We start from the raw sequence: 19,066 nt of genomic DNA, 5'->3' as shown, positions 1-19,066 counted from the left end.
TGTAGGGGACCTAAGGGGTTCCATATTGGGTCTCCGTCTGCATTGATCCGTTTCACGAATGTTTGCTGTAGGCTGGGCCCTGGGCTGGATACTGGGGATATGACACAATCAGTGACTGATTACCATTACGAAAAGTACTTCAAAAGAGAAGCCCAAGAAGGGGTAAGATAGGGAGTCGACAAAGGTGGTTTAAACCGTCGTACCTGTGCTTCCCATTGGGTTGCCGTTTGGGCAAACCCTTCCCAGGATTGAAACCACTGGCTTAGGCGATCTCTAAGGGTCCATGCAACCACGAACCTTTGTTCTATGATACTTTTCAATGATTTTACTTCGGAGTAAAATCAAAACAGGCAGAATGCAATTACTGGATTTGAAGGCTGTCCAAGACCCCAAGGTTAACACGTCATTTTTGAAAAGAAATTGTGGGGCTCTTTAGGGATCAAAAATGTTCTATATCATGGTTTTATGACATTTAAAAACCAGCACCTTACCCTGGGAAATTGAGTGAAAGAACAGACCGAGAAGGGTGAAATGTAGCCCTGCTTGCTAAAGGAAGCAGCCAAGCATAGAGGTGCAGGGCGGGGCTCTGGACTCCGATATGTGTGCTGAAGCTGCTTGTCAGATGATTCACGCTTTCTGAGCCTTCTAGTTTCCATCTGCAGAATGGGCATGTGGTACGTGCCTCTCAGAGACCTTTTAAGGAGAAAGATTATATATAAAAAGTTACTGTTTCACTGCCAGATACTTACTAAGTATTCAATAAATGATGACCATTATTCATTTAAGTATCTTTCGAATGCATATGATACTTGTCAATGTTCCTGCAGATGTTTTATAAATGAGAATAGAAAGTCACACAGTTTAAGAGTTGCCCAGTATCTGGGCTTTGCCGGGCCAGCAGCTTCTCTCTGAGGGAAGAAAGCCTTGTACTTCTTCCTTTTTTAAAATACATGCCCATGGTGGTGGCCTTCAAAATTTGAGTTTGCCTATTTTTTCCCCCAAAGGAGAGTGAGTGATTTTTCCCAGTTGAAACCAAGCCTAAATATTCAAATTTGGGATATAAGTGTTCCATGTTTTAAAAGAATGAAGATGGCATCAATATATGTTAATGAGAAATAAAAAAAGAGGCCCTGAAATTATTTCTCTGTATTTTTGATAGTTTAATAGGTTAACTTTCCTTGAGACTAAATCTGCAAACATCTTTTATTCCCCCCTCTTTTGGTAATTAAAACAATACAGAGAATGCACAAGGGCTGGAGTACCTCTATAACTCAGTGGTTTATAGGGTGGAGCTGCATGTATGAACTTGGGCAAAACATTTAGCTTCAGCTTGCTTGTGTCTAAAATAAGGATAATGATAGGATCAACCCTCTTGGATTGTTGGGAAGGTTAAAGAAGAAGATAATTATTAAATACACCATGCACATAGTAAGTATAGTAAGTTTAGCTATTGCTATTTTTATGTGTATCAATGTACTAAGTATTTATAAATTAATATTAGCTTCTTGCACTTAATAATCTGCACTTAATGATCCTGGAGGCAGCTATATCTACCTTAAGATTGTGTTGGGAGCTATGGCATCAGTTTTAAGAGACGTGACATCTGCTAGTAATTTGGGCTGCCAATTTGGTAAAATTATTTAAGTCATTAGGGTGCCTTAGGACTGTGGTCCATAGCCAGACCTGGGAGAGGGTGGAATTCCATCAGGCAGTAAAATAGCTAACTGGTAAAAAATCTTGTTGATGGAGGAAAGATTCAGAATCTCATCTATGCAAATCAGATGATAGTATCTGTAGCGGTTAGGATGAGGTTGGGCTGCAGAAAACCTGAAATAACAGTAGCTGAATCCGATAGAAGTTAATTCTCTTTTACAAGTCCTGGTAGGAAGGCTGATATGGCATTCTATTGTTTCAGGGACTCAGGCTTCATCTATCTTGTTCCTCAATAGAGCCTACCATCCGTCCATAAGCTTACTTCCTAGTTCAAATTGGCTGCTGCAGCTCCAGCCATCAAATCTTTATTCCAGGCATTTAGAAAGAGATAAGAGCATGTCCTTTACCTTTCAGGACATCTCCAACAGATTGCCCACACCAATATCTGCTTACATCTCATCCCCCAGGCCACTCCCAGCTGCCTAGCTACAAGGGATGCTGGTAATGTAGTCTTTATCCTGGGAATGTATGTTGAAAGAAGTCGCTATGTGGGGACAATGAGCAGTCTGTGCTGCAGGGTTAAAAGGGGTTAGATCACTCAATTTTGACCTGGGCCAGGAGTGCAGAACCTAATCCCATGTGCAAAGCATGGACTTAGAGTTGCTTGTTGCCATAGTAACCAGAAAAGACTGAACATGCCAACTGTTATGAAGAAAAAAGTTGTCTTTGCATCTCAGATCCTGGGTTCTGGCCAGAAAACTCTGGCTGATAAGCTCCTAAGTTTAGGATGGTACTTACTTACATGTTATAACAACTTGTTTATTCTCCTAGTGCTAAACATTTTTTCGCCCTGGGAAAGTGTAGAAATACACCGAGTGATGGGGAAGTAAATCACAGAAATAATACTTGTGGGAAAATCAGCACATGTTTGGTATTTGAAGTATGTGGTGTAATAAAAAAATATTTTTGACATATTAGAGACAGATTAGCTTGATGACGCCACTTTAAAATGTAACCAAACAGCAGTTTAATATAGACTTGTAAATTTTTATTGGAAAATTTAAAGAAAGAAAATTTGCCATGTTTGATTGTTTAGAAGAATCTAAGAGTCTTTAAACTTGATTTTAAGTTTATTGTTTCACTAGATGTTTTGAATACTTAAGGAAGGGTTTTTTTAAAATTTATTTATTTATTTATTTTTGGCTGTGTTGGGTCTTCATTGCTGTGTGGGCTTTCTTTAGGTGCGGCGAGCAGAGGCTACTCTTCATTGTGGTGCGCGGGCTTCTCATTGCGGTGGCTTCTCTTGTTGTGGAGCACGGGCTCTAGGCATGCGGGCTTCAGTAGTTGTGGCACACGGGCTCAGTAGTTGTGGCTCGCAGGCTCTAGAGCGCAGGCTCAGTAGTTGTGGCACATGGGCTTAGTTGCTCTGCATCATGTGGGATCTTCCCGGACCAGGGCTCGAACCCGTGTCCCCTGCATTGGCAGGTGGATTCTTAACCACTGTGCCACCAGGGAGGTCCCCGAATACTTAAGGAAGGCTTTTGTTTATCATATCGGTATAAGTATTGGAGGAGATTTAATGAATTGAGTTGTTTTATCTGGGTCCATTGTTTAAAGTTATTTAGGTTTCTTTAAACATTGAATAAGCAACTCCCTGATAGTAACTGTTAAAATATAGTCTATGCTAAAAGAGAATTGTAAGTTGAATTCAAAGGCCTAAGGAACAAAATGGATTTCTAAATTTTTTTCATATTAATACATTTAAAAAATCAACCTTAAATATTTTTCTATGTGCAAAAGCTGCCTAATAATGATAATAATAATTATAATAATAATAAACACTGACAGGTTCAACTTTTAAAACTTTTCATTTATTCACATACAAATAAGAGGTCTCTGGTGATAATTTCTTTTTTCTTTTAGTCGTGGAGTTCTCTTGTGTTTGTTTCTTTGTTTGTTGCCTCAAATTAAATCTTATGTGGAATCCAGTGTTGGGCTTGTTTTGAGAAATGACTCTCCCTTATTCCAAGTAGTCTGGGGAGCCTTTCAGATAAGGGACCCTCTCCTTCCTCAGTTACAAGATGGCAGGCATCCCAAGCTAGGCCCGTCACATGTGACACGTCTCCAAAGACATCAATCATTCTTTATTTCCTTCTACCTCGAACACTCAATTTTACCTTCCTACTTCCTGTTTTTCAGCACAGGCGTGAAAAGCCCTGATTCAGAAACCAGGTTTTGTGGGTTCAAATCATGGCTCTGACACTGCCTCGCTGTGTGACCTTGGGTTCATTACTTAAGCTCTCCGAGTCTCAGTGTCCTAATGTATAAAATTAGCATCATACTAATGTCCTCTTTAGTACTGTTGTAAAGATTAAGTGAATTAATACATGTAAAGCTCTTGAATGGCAACTGACATATACTAGGTGGTCAATACATGTTTATTATTATTATTACCTAGTTGCTGAGCTTTCCTTTCAATTATATGAATGAACCCACGGTTTTCCATTGGATTCCTTGTGTCCTCCTTACCTTTTAACTATGCACTATTTCTGTTCCTTGCAAGCAACATTTTCTGGCTGGAAAAACCCCAGTGTAAAAATAGATATCCTCAATGGATGAGGGGGATGACCCGTTGGGCCCCTGTATCTGCTACAGTTGCGTAAGATCACTTCCGTGCGACATGGCCTGAAACCCATTGGATCCAGTCGTGTTAAGGGCTCCTCCTTGGTTTGTGTGCTCTGATTCCCTTCTCCAGTCCCACCTGTCACCCTGGCCATAAGGATCATGTACTGAATAGTGACCTCAACTTCTGGACAGATATCCAAGGAGGGTCTATGATGACAAGAGTCTCGTTAAGACAGAGGAATAAACTCGTAATTGTACAATATATTCAACAAGGGTCAACTTTAGAAGGAGAGGACGAGGAGGAAAAGAATGAGATGGAGACGGGGAAGAAGAAAACCACCACCACTGTCTCAGGACTACCTGGATGTTCCACCGAACCGTTCAGTGTGTTCTCCTATGAGCCCCCCTCATCTACGGGACAAAGGGGACAACTCCACAGCATGGCATGCAGACTGTCCAGGACTGCCTCTGGCTACCTGTCCACTCCCAGTTCTGCTCCTTCTCTCCTCTTCCAGTCATATTTTGTGTTTCATAAGTACCAGACTCCCGCTACATCTTATTTATTCCATGCTCTCTCATGCCTCCACATCTTTGTGTATTTCCTTCCTTCCTTGCTGTCTTGTCCAGCTGGCACAGACCACACATCTTCAAGCCTCATATCACACTCCGTCTTCCCTGAAACAGTCCCTGACTTCCCCAAGCATGCTGCTGAATCTCTGTCCCTACTGCTCTATGCACTATATATGTAACCCCATTTTGCACTCATCAGATGTGACCTCCTTGTGGGCGGGTGTGTGTGTGTGTGTCTCTCCATCATGTTGTACCCACTGCAGCCTAGTCCCTGACCCAGAGCTGGTGGTCCTGAATATTTACTGGACAGGGTCTTCCCCAGACCACACTGTCCTTCTCTGATACGCTTTCCTTCCTTGTGCCTGGCTCTTAGGGCATCACTCCTGCTGGAAATCGGTTGTTGGGGGCGGCAGTTGGTTCAGTTTCTGAATCTCCTTTTAAACGATGCTCTCTGAAAATAGAGACTATCATCCTTTTTCCCTGCTGGGTCTCCAGTGCTTAAAAAGGTGCTCAAATAACCATGCATTAAATAGAATAATAAATCCATCCACTGCTCATTCTGCATATCTGAGTCCAAGCCCACCCTGCACTTAAATAATCTCTGCCAAACAGATGGTCTGTCATGTCCTGGTCGCCCCAACTCAAGGACCTGTCTGAGCTTCCTCGAGAAGCAGAGGCATGTTTCTTGGAATCTGTAGATGCCAGGGTTTGGTGTCAAGATGAAATGATTCTGATACCCGTGAGCAATGAATCTGGTGCTGTGCTACCAAGGCAAAAAGAAAAGAAAGCCTGTCAATGTCACTCTCTGGGGACAGTGGTGACAATATCAAAATAAACTCACAGCAAATGCTATTAGCTTGGACTGAAGGGAAGTGGTTGGGCTTCTGCAGAAATGAGACCCAAAGCAGGGAGATGCTATTACTGGAGCACGTCTCTCTTCCTCACTCCCCCGACCCCTCCATCCTCCAATGGTCATTGGAGGATGACCTCAGCCTTGTCCCCCTTCAGATCTACAGAGAAAGTCTGGGGCTCTGAATTTCTGCCACTGCCATTCTTCTCAGAAGGTGACAAAAGAAACCATGTCTTATTTATTTTATGCAATCGTTCCTTTAATAAAATATGAAGTGTTTCACAGTAACATAGAGAGATCTTGCCAAAAACAAGCAAACAAAAAAAACTTTAAGAAACCCAAACCAAGCATTCATCTATCCAAATTTGTTGGGAAAGCTGAAATAGTCCCACGGAAACCTGTGCTGGGCATCCACCATGGGCCAGATTCAACATGGGATCTGGCAGACAGAGAAATAAGTGAACTCTAACCCAAATGGTATTTTCCCTTCAAAATGCGTGCTTCATTCCTTATCTGGACCCTTATATTCCAGCCCACAGATCAATCCATCTCGTCTCACACTCCGACCCCAGACCATTGGGCAATTGTCCCCCTTTTTCTCATAAGCCATCAAGTATGCAGAAGGACACCCAGTCAGTAATCTACAAATTGCCAAGATGCCACCAGCCCACTCTTCACATCTTTAACACCAGAACTTAGATCTATACAGTCATAGTTTGTCAGCCCTAGAACAGGATATCACTTGGTAGGGCTTTTGAGTCAACTGGATCCAAGTTTGCATTCTCCCCCCACAGCTCACTGTGTAACCACGCACAAGTTACTTAACCTCTCTGAGCCTTCTCTTTCTCATCTGTAAAATGCAGGGAACTCACTGCAACCTCATAGACCTCTTGTGAGGATTAATTATGGCAAAATTTACATAAAACTTAAGACCATTTATACAAGATCATGAAGACCATCCCTGCTGGATTTGCATTAGTACCTGGGTTCTCTTCAAAATATCCAGGATCAGAAATGGTCAGATACTCGACTGTAACTCAAGCCTTTTACTTTATTGATAAAGAAACTGTGGCCCAGAGAAACTCACTAACTTCCTTAGAGTCCTCCATACCAGTTCAAGGGAGAGGCATTTGTTGATTTCCGTGTTTAATAAACACATAATGCTTATACTATATCAGACACTGTTCTAGGTGTTTTACAAATATCAGAACATTTAATATTTACAGAAACCCTATGAGGCAGAAATTATTATCACCTACAGTTTACAAATGAGGAAACGGAAGGGTCAGTAACTTGCCAATTACAGGCTTGTAATTAACAAAAGAAGGATGTAACCCAGGCAGTTGGCTGTAGAGTCTGTGCACTGAACCTGAACCACTGTACTGGTCTCAACTCCTGTAATACTCATCATGCTTCTTCAATATTCATCTACAGTCAATGCCACCTCTTCTCTCCATCTCTCCCCCCTCCTCTCTCTCCCTCCTTCCCTCCAGCCTTTTATCTATCCTAATTAATAATAAAGAGAGTGAAATTACTTTCTCTGAGAATCCCACTGAGCGGAGGCTGAGCAAAAGCCTATGTGTTACTACTTGACTAGAGAGAATTCCAAAGAAGCTGGAGAGAGAGAAAGGGGGAGGTGGGGGGCAGGGAAGAAAGGGGATGAATCCCAAGGTGCATCACCGAGCTGGCCTCCATTTGGTATTGTTTATTCATGAGGGGCTATATCTCTAAGAGGCCTATGAAGTACCAGGAAACAGACAGTTGGGGAGGGGAGGGGAGGGGGTAGGGGGAAGAATGCAGTCCATTGGCTCCCACTTTACATAGGTCAAAGGTTTGCTCCCTGGGGCATTCACTCTCCTACATTCCTGGGCTACTGCTTCGGTCTTGGCCAGGCTCCAGGTGTCTTTCACCTCTGCAGCAGCAGCGTCCCCTGGAGAAGGTTGTCATGAAGGGAGGGGCTACAGCCCTGCAGAGTTGGGGTGGGAAATTGGCCCAGGGTGCACAGAGGGGTCCGTGGGGAGCTGGTCTGCATCCTGGGGGTGGAAGGCGTCTGATACCCCTGCCTTGTGGAGCTGTTGGAGTCTCCTGACATCCAAACCTAGCCAGGAGTTCCCAGTTTCTGGTTCTCATTCCTATTTCATCCTTAGTCTAATTGTCTCCGTAATTTGAGGCAGGTCTCTTCATTTCTCTCACTTTCCCATTTACTAAATGGGATATTATGAAGATCAAATAAGCAAATGAACAGGAAAGGGACACCTCCAGGATGACACAATGGGTTGGTGGTAGAGCCAAAGGAAAAGTATCTAGATTTTGCAGTAAAATTGGGGTACTTCTCAAGCAGCACTCTAGAATAAGAAACTTTTAACCAGCTCCAAGCCAGCCAGCCATGGAAAAGACCCCCCTGTTATAAACATGAGCGATCTGTGAATGGCTGTGCAGCCCCTCACATCACGGCCACACAGCGGGACACAGAAGCTCATCTCGAGTCAAGAAAGTGCATTCTCCTAGGTTAGGTCCCTAACTTCTGAGTTGTCCAAAAAGGTGTATTCTCAACGAATAAACGATGCCCCCGTCTCCAGATGGCACCAGTAGCTGACCAATACTCCCTTCTTTAACTCACTGTGCTCACTGTAGCTCAATTAAGCGTTGTAGATACTTGATAATTTTGGTAAAACACAAGATAAGAAAAATGATCATTTATTAAATACCACTTAGGTACCAGAGACGGTGCTAGGTGCTGTATATTCATTAGAATTGTTAACATACATTATGCACTTCTCTGTTCTGGGCACTGCTTCTCACAGGATAATGTGCCACTTATTCACTCCTCTCAGCAGCCCTGGGAGAGAAGAAGTGGTGTGACTATCTCTATTTTGCAGATGAGGAAAATGAGGCTCACAGTAGCTGAGTCACCTGCCCCACATGGCACAGCTGGTATGAGGTGGAATCAACATTACCCGCCAGGCATCTAGCTCTAGACTTCATGCTCTACACTTCCATTCGCTGCTTTTTGACACTTACCACAACCCAAATCTGGCCCCTGAGCCGACAAGCCACACAGCTGTCTGTAGGATAAAGTGCAAACTCTTTGTGGGATGGGCTACCCAGCCAGCCTCCCAACCCACCAACCTTTTCCATTCTACGCCCCGCAGTGGTGCCAGGAAAATTACCCTTCAAACCCTGATTGGCTACATTCTAGTTATCTGACCTTGAACAGGTCATCTTCACTTCTCTAAAACTCTGTGTCCGTAGCTGCAAAATGAGGGGGAAACCCTTGCCTTTGCAAGAGTCTTATGAAGTGCAACCAGACAAACTATGTAAAAACCCCTAGTTCAAAGCCAGGAACACGATGGAATTTAACCAATGCCCATTTTCTTCCCTTTGCTCTTCTGAACGTAAACAGAGATTAGTTTGCAACTTATGTGCATGCCTCCCACGTGCCCCCAGCTAAAATGCCCCTCCTGCAGGTTTCAGGAGCCTTGGGAGTGAGCACATTGTGTTACATTTATCAGGGAATGTGTCCTCTTCCTGAGTTATTTGAGGGTGAAGGGTTTACCTCTTTGTAACTACCCCAGCGCCCAGCACAGTTTCTGACAAATGCAGGAGCTCAACAGATAAATGTCTGTTGAATAAACAAACGAATAACTGAATACAACCTCTTCTGGTTCATCATAGGAGAGTAATAATGACTGGGTGACTTGAGATTTGACTTGGTTGTACCCGTGCGTGCCTGGATTGATCTCCAGGGGAACATAGTCGAGAGGGATTATTTTTCAGCTTCTCTCTGCTCAGTTCAATTCAACGAACATTTCATTTACATCCACCGTGAGCCTGAAGTGGGAAGAGGGAGAGCCTGACCCTCTTGGAGGACGCACAGCCTTGTCCTAATTTCTGGGCTCATCCTGCCAGCTCTTCCAAACCCCTGCACAGATTAGCCACGTGAGAAGCATTTTGAATGAGTACACGTTTGTCCATGTCCTTTGCCCAGACTAACAGCTCAGCAGAAAAAAGGAAGCGCACAGGCTCCAAGATAAAAGGGCATTTGGAGTGCTTGCCTACCATATTCTTGTTCTCTCTCCCTCACACACACTCACTTACATACACGCTATATTTTCCAGGATTAAGAGGAAGCAATCTCGGGCTTCCCTGGTGGCGCAGTGGTTGAGAGTCCGCTTGCCGATGCAAGGGACACAGGTTCGTGCCCCGGTCCAGGAAGATCCCACATGCCGCGGAGCGGCTGGGCCCGTGAGCCATGGCCGCTGAGCCTGCGCGTCCGGAGCCTGTGCTCTGCAACGGGAGAGGCCGCAGCAGTGAGAGGCCCGCCTACCGCAAAAAAAAAAAAAAAGAAAAGAAAAGAAAGAAAAAGAAAAAAAAAAGAGGAAACAATCTCATTTCAAGTAGCATGGAAATAGTGGGTCTGCCCTATCCTTCCAGCTGGGGTTTTTAAATGGTTTTATGACTGCTTAATCGAGGTTTGCCATGGAACACTTCACACAATCAGGAGGGACATGTCCTGCGCACCCTTCTAAGTGCTCAAGTTGCTTTCAGGGAAAGGCAGCTGCACAAGGAGAAGACAGTGTAATAGGGAAGAACAAATCCGACTCCATATGGGATCTGTTTCTTTTCCTTTAACCTTTGTATTCTCTTGCCTTGGCTGCAAGTTAAGAATGTTGCCTACAGCCTGAAATATACAGGATCACCCATTCTCAAGGCTCTGACCTTTAAAGGTATACCACTTTTCCATTCATATAGAGATTAAAAGTTGCAGAACAGAGAATAACATTTGTCCTCTTGGAGGTTTATAGGAACATTGTGACCTGACCTAGGTGGACAGCCGCAAGAGCAAAGGATTCTGGCACCAAGAAGTTGCAACAACCAACCACAGCCCCTCCTCTTTCAGTGTGAAAGAAGCCTGCATTCTACCTCGGGTAAGACGGTTCTTTGGGACACCATCTTCTCTGCTGCTGGCCTTCCAAATAAAGTCGCTATTCCTTGCCCTAATGCCTGGTCTCTCGACTAATTGGCCTGTCGTGGGGCAAGTAGTAGGAGCTTTGACTTGCTAACTGCAGGACACGAGCAGCGCTGTCCAGATGGGATCCACCCTAATGTCCCAACAGCCTCCTGTGGTTCAGTGCATCAGCGTACAGTGGCATCCACCTCGATTAGGGTGATGTGCAGACAAAGCAGGGCTGGAGGGGTGACCAAGGGTTTACAGACAATCCCATATAATCTAATTTAGCAGGAACCACTTTCAGGTAAGGAAGCGGCATTTCCGGGAGACTGTCTGAGCTTGCATTGGTGAGTGGCAGAGCTGAGCTTCCTCCTCTGTAAACCCATCAACAATTCTACGCAGCTGTGCCTGTGGAGGATGAAATCAGACAAGACATGTCAACTGCCTATGGTGGAAATACCTTTATATAGAGCGCGTGAATCTTCAGTGTAAAGCTCAATGCATTTTACATAAGGATGCACCTACGTACAGAAATGCCACCTCCATCAGACTATGTGACATTCCCAGCATCCCAGCACACCCTATTCTAGGGATCCTTGATGGAAATACCTCTCTTTTGATTCCTCTTCACCCAATATGCGTTACCCCTGGCTTCTATATAAAAGACCTTTGAAATGTAGCACTATATTCGAAAAACAGAAGTTGACTAGAAAATTACCCCAATTTATTGCTGCTCTTGCTGCTATTATTATTTTCACTGGGCATGTACTCAATATAGTTATCAATGATATGATGCCATTTATGAAGAATTTGAGAGACTCCTGACTACAGGGAATTTGAGTTTCCAAGAAGTCATAAAGACATGGCACCATCCTGCAGCCCAGTCACGGTTTGTGAAGCTGGGGAAAGACCCCCGACGTGCTACTTTCCTTGTCCTCTTTCCTGCATTTTGAGAGACACTCTCAGAGACTGCAGGGCTTAGAGGGAAGCCTGCCAAACATAGGGGTCAGTTTTACTCTGAATTGTGCCGCTAACAAATCATGTGGCCCCTGGGCAAGTTGGGCTTCCTTCTGGGGCCTGGGACACCCCATCTGTAAAACCTCAGGATGGATATTTGTCTTGTCTTTCTCTGCGCTTTAAAGGTGAAAATGTCTCAATCTCCAGGACCACCCAGGCCTGGCTCCTTCTAAATCCTCACAGAGTTGGGACATTGCTAACTTATATGGAGTCTCTACGTGATCTGAAAAAGATGCACCTGGTAGGTGGGTGCAGCCCCACAGCTTGGGGGGTGGGTGGCCCCTTCGTGAGAAGAAAAGCCCCAGTTGCTTTGGGCAGGTGTAGGCTTGCACCAGAACACACAAATTGGCCAGAAGAAGGAGGGCTGGATTTCAGCTCACACTCATCCCCTTTACGCAGTGCACAATCTGCAGAACTGTACGCAGCGGCCCTGCAGTCTGTTGTTGCGACAATGCATTTGCAATTTTTTTTTTTTTTTTTTTTTTTTTTTTGCAGTACGCGGGCCTCTCACTGTGTGGCCTCTTGCGCCACAGAGCACAGGCTCCGGACACGCAGGCTCAGTGGCCATGGCTCACGGGCCCAGCCGCTCCGCGGCATGTGGGATCTTCCCAGACCAGGGCACGAACCCGTGTCCCCTGCATCGGCAGGCGGACTCTCAACCACTGCGCCACCAGGGGAGCCCACATTTGCATTTTTTGGAGTCCTTGCTCTGACTGTGTTACTTGGAGATGCAGATTAAATGGAATCTTGTTAGTAAAGTCTTTTCAACCCTGCCTGACATGCTTTTAGGAACCACTCCACCCGGAGGCTCCTCCAACTTGCCCGGTGCCTGCACACACCTCCACCACGCTGCTCTGGAGCCCTGCTCCATGTCTTCCCCTCAGGATTTCAGGAGCTTATGAGGGCAGAGAATGGGTCTGCTGCTTCTTTGTGTTTTCCTCGGCATCCATCACTGTACTGGGCTCAGAAAATATTAGTGAGGGAGGAAGGAAGGGAAGAGGAGGGAAGCAGATGCCAACGAGCAAGTCCGTGGGTCCCTCTCCTCCTTATTTGCCCAGTAGGGCTTCACCTATGCTTCCTCCATCGCACCTGAACTGCAGCTCGTTGACACAGACCTCATGTCTGCAGTCTGTTCTCCTCTACCCACTAGTGTGACCTCAAGGCAGGAAGTAGGCCTTCCTCACCTTTGCATTCTCAAGGCACCTGGCATGTGCCTAGCACCTGGGTGGGGTGCTGATAATGGAGTGGAGATAAATCAAGTTGAGGAAATAATCCACAAAGCGCACTCCACATGCCCCACTGTCTTCTCCTAACACCCCAACTCCACTGCCCAGCCCAGGTGTGAAACAGCCGCCCAGGTCTCTCCTGCTCTTTGCTTCTGTGATGAGCCAGACCTTCTTCACTCCTGACTCAGCTGACTTAGTCTCCCTGATGGGGCCTTGGATGTGAGTCTCCCCACTAGCCATGTCCTCTCCTTCAGGCTGCTGAGTGGACTCTTGGCATTCATGGATTTCCCTTTCTTGGTTTAGACTCTTTATCAAATCACTTCAGAAGGTCCACGATAAAGTTATTTGTTTAGAGCAGTGACACTCCATCCAGGCTTGGCCACTCATTAGCTTTGTGGCTCTGGTCAAATTATTTAGGCTTTCTAAGCCTTGGTTTTCTCATCGGCAAAATGAGACAGCGATGGGGTCTTGCTGGTTTCCTGGGAAGACTGACCAAGACTATCCGTGAAGGTAACTGTGCACATGGTATGCACTCGATACAGGAGGCTGTTCTTAGGACTATTCTCTAATCAAGGACCAGCAAAATTTTCTTTAAAAGTATAAAATTTATTTTTGTTTGTGGACCACAAAAAATATATGCCATGGGTGGATTTGGCCTGTGGGCCACTGTTGTATTAAATATCTGAAGAAGTCATATAACTTTTAATTTTTTCAGTTATTCTTCATTGAATTTTGTGCAGGACAACATGTCTCTCTGTGTGAGTGTGTGTTTTAAGAATTGGAAGATTCAGGACATTTGTGAGCTCTGTCCCTCAATGACCTACTCTATAATCAAATTACAAACTCCCTCTTATTGAGAGTCTGTATGTGACAGGCCTGGTGTCCAGTACTTCATTTATATTATCTAGTTGAACCCCCAGAGGTGGACATCATAATTCCATTTTATAGATGAGAGCTGGGAGGCTCAGCCTGGATAAGTCATTTACCCAGCGTCACCCAGCAAATAAGAAGCAGAACCGGATCCAGTCTCAGTTCTGTACGACCTTAGAGCGTTAGGTTTTCAAGGCTGTTCTCTCCTGACCTCTGCCTTCCCTAGCTGGCCCCTGAGATCCCATCCTGGGTCCTAACCCACCAGCTACACTCCTCCCCTGCCATCCTGGAGAGCGGAGGAAAAGTCTGCTTGGCATGACCTACACTTACGCTGAGACAGGTGGGTCTACTCACCTAGCAGTCTCGACTCCCAGCAGAGCTGGCAAAGAAGGTCTGAAAAGGACCTCAGTCAAGTCCAGAAGATTCTCAAAGAATTGAAGGCAGTAAGGACTCAGCCAATGTTGGATCCCAATTCGCCCAGAGAATTGCAGGTGGGACACAGCTGTCTTATCTGCAGGGCAAGGGCAGGAGGCAAGGCCACTGTGGGAACACAGGGGACTTCCAAAGAGAAACACTGGACTGTTGTGTACGTGTCAATGTGCTCTAGGGTCAAGCTAAGTCAGAAATTCAGATAAAGCAGAGACATATGTCAGAAATGCTAGCTAGATAAATACACCACCAGAAGCGTACTATTGATCTCACTGGGAGAGAACATCTTGTCTTGCCAAAGGTTTCGAGGTCAGCTGTTGGCTGATAAGCAAAACAGATTATAATCTTTTCTGGTTAAATGATATTTCCAAGTTTGGGAGGTCTGCGGTTGACTCAGGATGCTAAGCTTAAGTATGATGATGACTTTTATTATTATCTTTGTTCCTAATGGTAAAAATTCTTCTTGAAAGTCTGAAATGATATGGCATTGACAAATGTTTCCCAAACTGTTATACAAACCCCTCAGGGTTCTTGTTAAAAAAAATGCAGATCCGGACTCAGCAGTTCTGAGATTTTGCATTTCTAACCAGCTCTCAGGGGATACAGACACTGGTGGTCCACGGACCACACTTTGAGTAGCAAGCATCTCCACCCCACACCTGTGTGCACAGCGCTCTGCATCCGAATGGCCTCTAGGATTTACTCAGCATCACTGTGGATTTAACTGTAGCTGGGTTATAGCAGAAAGAGCCCGAGGCTAGGGATCAGGATATCAGAGTCCAAATCTTGGTCTGTCCCTTGTCGGTAATGTGACGTTTGGCAAGTTATTTTGGCTCTCAGCATCTTAGTTTCCTTACTTGTAAAGTAGAGAAAATAAATACTTACTCCATAGAGCTAGCGGGAAGATTCAATGAGCTAACGTGTGTAAAGACACGACACGTTTGTACATGTATCTGGGTCTGAAATCATTCTCAAAGGCAAGCCCTCACTCCAAGCCCCCTCAGGGCACCCCTGGCGGCCACAGACTGGAGCCCGAGGTCCCCTGTTTTGCTCATTTTCCCAGGTGGAATGCGGACCTGGTGCTTGAGAGTTTGGCAAAGCACTTTCTTTTCCCACCTGTTCTTGTCCCTCCCCCAGACTGATGTTCCCCTTCTTCTTCCTCTCTCCTGTCCTTTCTCCCCTCTCCTCTGCTGTCGCCGCCTCCCCGCGTGGTCTCATGGCTGCCCCTAGTTCCCTGCCCCCAAGGTTCTCTTTAGAGATTTGCCCTCCTGTCTGGGCAGGGCCCTTCCAAGGCCCTCCTGCTGTACAGCTCCCTCCAGCATCTGGAACTGGGACCCCTCCTCAGCCCAACAGAGAGGGCAGAAGCTGCTCAGGGAGCCCTCCCCTCACCTCGGTCTTTCTGTTCACACAGCTTTTCCCACTGGCAGCCCCCTACTCCCTCAGGACCAGGCTCATTTCACGTCCAATGTAGGTTCCTCTCACCGGCCCTCCAAAGGCTGCTGTGTTGGTCAGAAGGGACCTCAATTTTCTGCAAGAGGACCCAGGTCTAAATATCAGCCCTGATGATACCACAGGCATGAGCAATGGAAGAAAACAGAGAACTTGGACTTCATCACAATGAAAAACTTTTGTGCATCGAAGGACATTATCAAGAGAGTGAAAGTACAACCTCCAGAATGGGGGAAAATATTTGCAAAGCATATATCTGATAAGGGTCTAGTATCCAAAATATAGAAAGGACTTTTATGATGGAACACACACACACACACACACACACACACACACACAAAGACAAACAACTCAATTAGAAAATGGGCAAGGGATTGGAATAGATATTTCTCCAAAGAAGGTAGACACATGGCAAACAAGCACAGGAAAAGATGCTCCATGTCGTTAGGCATTAGGGAAATGCAAATCAAAACCACAATGAGCTACCACTTTACACCTGCTAGGATGAATGTAAAGATTGTAAAAAAGGAAAATAGCAAGAGTTGTCATGAATGTGGAAAAATTGGAACCCTCATATACTGCTGATGAGAATGTAAAATGGTCCTGCCACTGTGGAAAACAGTTTGGGGGTTCCTCAAAAAGTCAAACATGGAATTAGCATGTCACCCAGAAATTCTACTCTTAGATACATACCCAAAAGAATTGAACAAATTCTTGCACACAGATGTTTATAGCAGTATTATTCACAATAGTCAAAAGGTGGAAACAACCCTAATGTCCATCAATGGATGAATGGATCAGCAAATTGTGGTCTATACATGCAATGAGATATATTAGTCAGTCATAAAGAGGAATGAAGTTCTGATACATGCTACAAGTTGGATGAAACTGGGCAACATTAGCTAACTGAAACGAGCCAGTTCCAGAAGGACAAATATTGTATGATTACATTTATATAAAATATCTCGAATTGGTAAATCAGACCAATAGAACACAGAATGGTGGTTGCCAGGGCCTAGGGGAGGAAGAAATAGGGAATAAATGCTTCATAGGTAAGAGGTTTTATTTTGAGGTGATGACGATGCTTTGGAACTACCTAGACATGGAATTTGTACAACACAGTGAATGTAGCAAATGGCACTGAATTGTACACTTTAAATAAAATGGTTAATTTCACCACAATGGAAAAAAACTATCAGAAGAACTAAAGAATACCAATAAACGTTCTTTTTTCATTAAAAACAGTCCTGAGTATGTCTAACTGTGTGACTTTGGGCAAGTCGCTTGGTTTCTCCGAGCCCATGTCCCCTATTCTGTAAGAGGGGAATGATTGCCTGCCTTGCTGAACTGCTTTGACATTTTGATGAAAATGCATCTAATATCAAATGATTACGAGATATTTCTAATAAGAAATAAAATGATGTCAAATGTACATTTTATGTCAGTCTGAAGTCAACCCTATGCATTTCCTCCTCTCTTATAAGCTCTGTGTTACTCACTGCCTCATACAAAGTCACTTAATTACACCCTCCCTGATCTTTGCCTTTAAGTATTCATCCCCAGCTCTAAATCTTAGCTCTTTATCATAAGTCCCACGAAGGGAGAGATCATTCACCTGCCCCAAGATTCTCAGTGCCGGGCCCGCACCAAAAACATATAATAATGGTAGCAGCTGTTATTTTGGGGTGCTTCCAGTGAGCGGGGCTCTAGGCCAAGCACTTTATCCACAGAGTATTTATTAAATTCTTGCAACAATTCTCTGAGGTAGGTTGGTATCACCATGCCCATTTTACAGATGAGAGGACAGGTGCAGAAGGTGAGTGGTTTCTCCAAGATCACACAACGTGAGTGATAGAGCTGGAATCTGTGGGCAGATTTATGCCAATCCACACCAGAGAGCTCAGTCCCTAGACCACATCCTAAGGACTTTTAGATGCCTTGCTGGATTGAGTTTGACTTGTTTCCACCTTTGAGTGAAACTTGGCAGAAAAAGAAGGCATGTTGACATGGCAGGCTGACACGAAAAGACACCCATTTGACAGTCCAGAGACTTGTACCCTTGACCCAGCTCTGCCATTTTTCTCCCTGGGCCTCAGTTTTCTCATCTGTTCAATGGGAGAGCTGGATTGGTCCTCCGGTTGCTGTAATGCTACGAGTGCCTGTGACAGACTCGTTATTGAAGACTGAGAACTTCAAGCTTCCCTGGTTTTTCTTGAAGATCTTCATTTTTTTTTTCCCCAAGGTGGAGCCAGAAAGAGTCATTTCACTATTTGAGAAATGGCCCCATTCCCATGAGGTCCTCCTCCCCTCAGGACTATGCAGCCCAGAGCCCAGAAGCCTTCACTGTGACCCCATCACAGTCCAGCTCCTCCCGCGGCCCCTCCAGCTTTCTTCCTCCCCGCGGGATGGATGCGCCCACTCCCTAACGCCCGGCCGGCGCCTAAATCTCTTCCTCAGAGTTTGCTCCCCAGGGAGCCCAAGCCAGGACAGGGGTGTCATGGTTATTTCTGTTTTTCAGATGAGAAACAGGGGCTAAGTAGTGGTGTGACTTGCCGCACGTCACAGCTTGTAAGTCCTCGGTCCCCAAGGGGCAGGCCTGCCTCCGTAGTTTAGGGGGACATGGATGCGAGTTCTCTGGGGACAAGAATGACCTACAACATGGGACGAAATGTCAGTTCTGTGTTTTCCTAAAGCCTCGTTCTTCAGTAACGAGTTTCTTCCAGGCCCTCAGGCGTTGCAGCAACGCTCTGGCTACCTGCCCCGCCCCACTGCTCCCAAACAGCCCAGCTCCCTCCTTGGGGGTGTAGTAGCCCTGCCCTTGGCGCTCTTCACGCCCTCGCCTCCGCCACCTGCATTAACACTGTCAGTTTATGGGACTGTCCCCTGAGCGCGTACTCCTTCTGCAAAGGGAGTAACCTGTGTCTCGGCACATCCGGGTCAACATCCCAGCACCTGCCTGTGACACACACGGCCACCATGACCTGAGTCCTGACCCCCTCCAGCATCCTCTCCTGCCTCATTTTCCCCACGCTGAGTCACTTGCATTGATTCTCCCCACAGCATGTATGTGCCGAGCCCCAGCCATGGACCGAGGTGCAGGGGTGACACACATGGATCAAGAAGCCCTGGGTCTTGCTCTGAATGGCTCACGGCAAGGGAACAAGGCAGACCCAGGAACAGACGACTGTCCCCAGTATGATGACTGCCGTGGTGGGAGCAGCCATGGGCGCTGGGAAAACAGAGAGGTGACACTTCACCCCACGGTGCAGGTCATTCCTGCCCTCGTAGCACTCACACTCCAGAGGTAGGGCCACCCATAAGCCAGTGAGTTAAATAAAACGATCAGCGAATACACCAAAAGTACAGAGAATACAGCAGAAGGCAGGCAGGGCAGGAACAGGATGCTGAGGTGGTGGCCTCGAGCCA

At 45.6% G+C, this 19,066-nt stretch overlaps 1 protein-coding gene across 1 annotated transcript in view; it reads right to left on the bottom strand.

Moving 5' to 3' along the window:
- ST3GAL1 (ST3 beta-galactoside alpha-2,3-sialyltransferase 1) overlaps positions 1 to 19,066 on the bottom strand; it is a 114,520-nt gene that overhangs the window by 95,152 nt on the left and 302 nt on the right. The gene's annotated exons all lie outside the window — the stretch shown is intronic.

Source organism: Mesoplodon mirus (genome assembly GCF_964341445.2).
Source record: "Mesoplodon mirus genome assembly, chromosome: 16".
NCBI classification, from domain to species: Eukaryota; Metazoa; Chordata; class Mammalia; order Artiodactyla; family Ziphiidae; genus Mesoplodon; species Mesoplodon mirus.
This window is presented reverse-complemented; position numbering and strand designations above follow the sequence as displayed.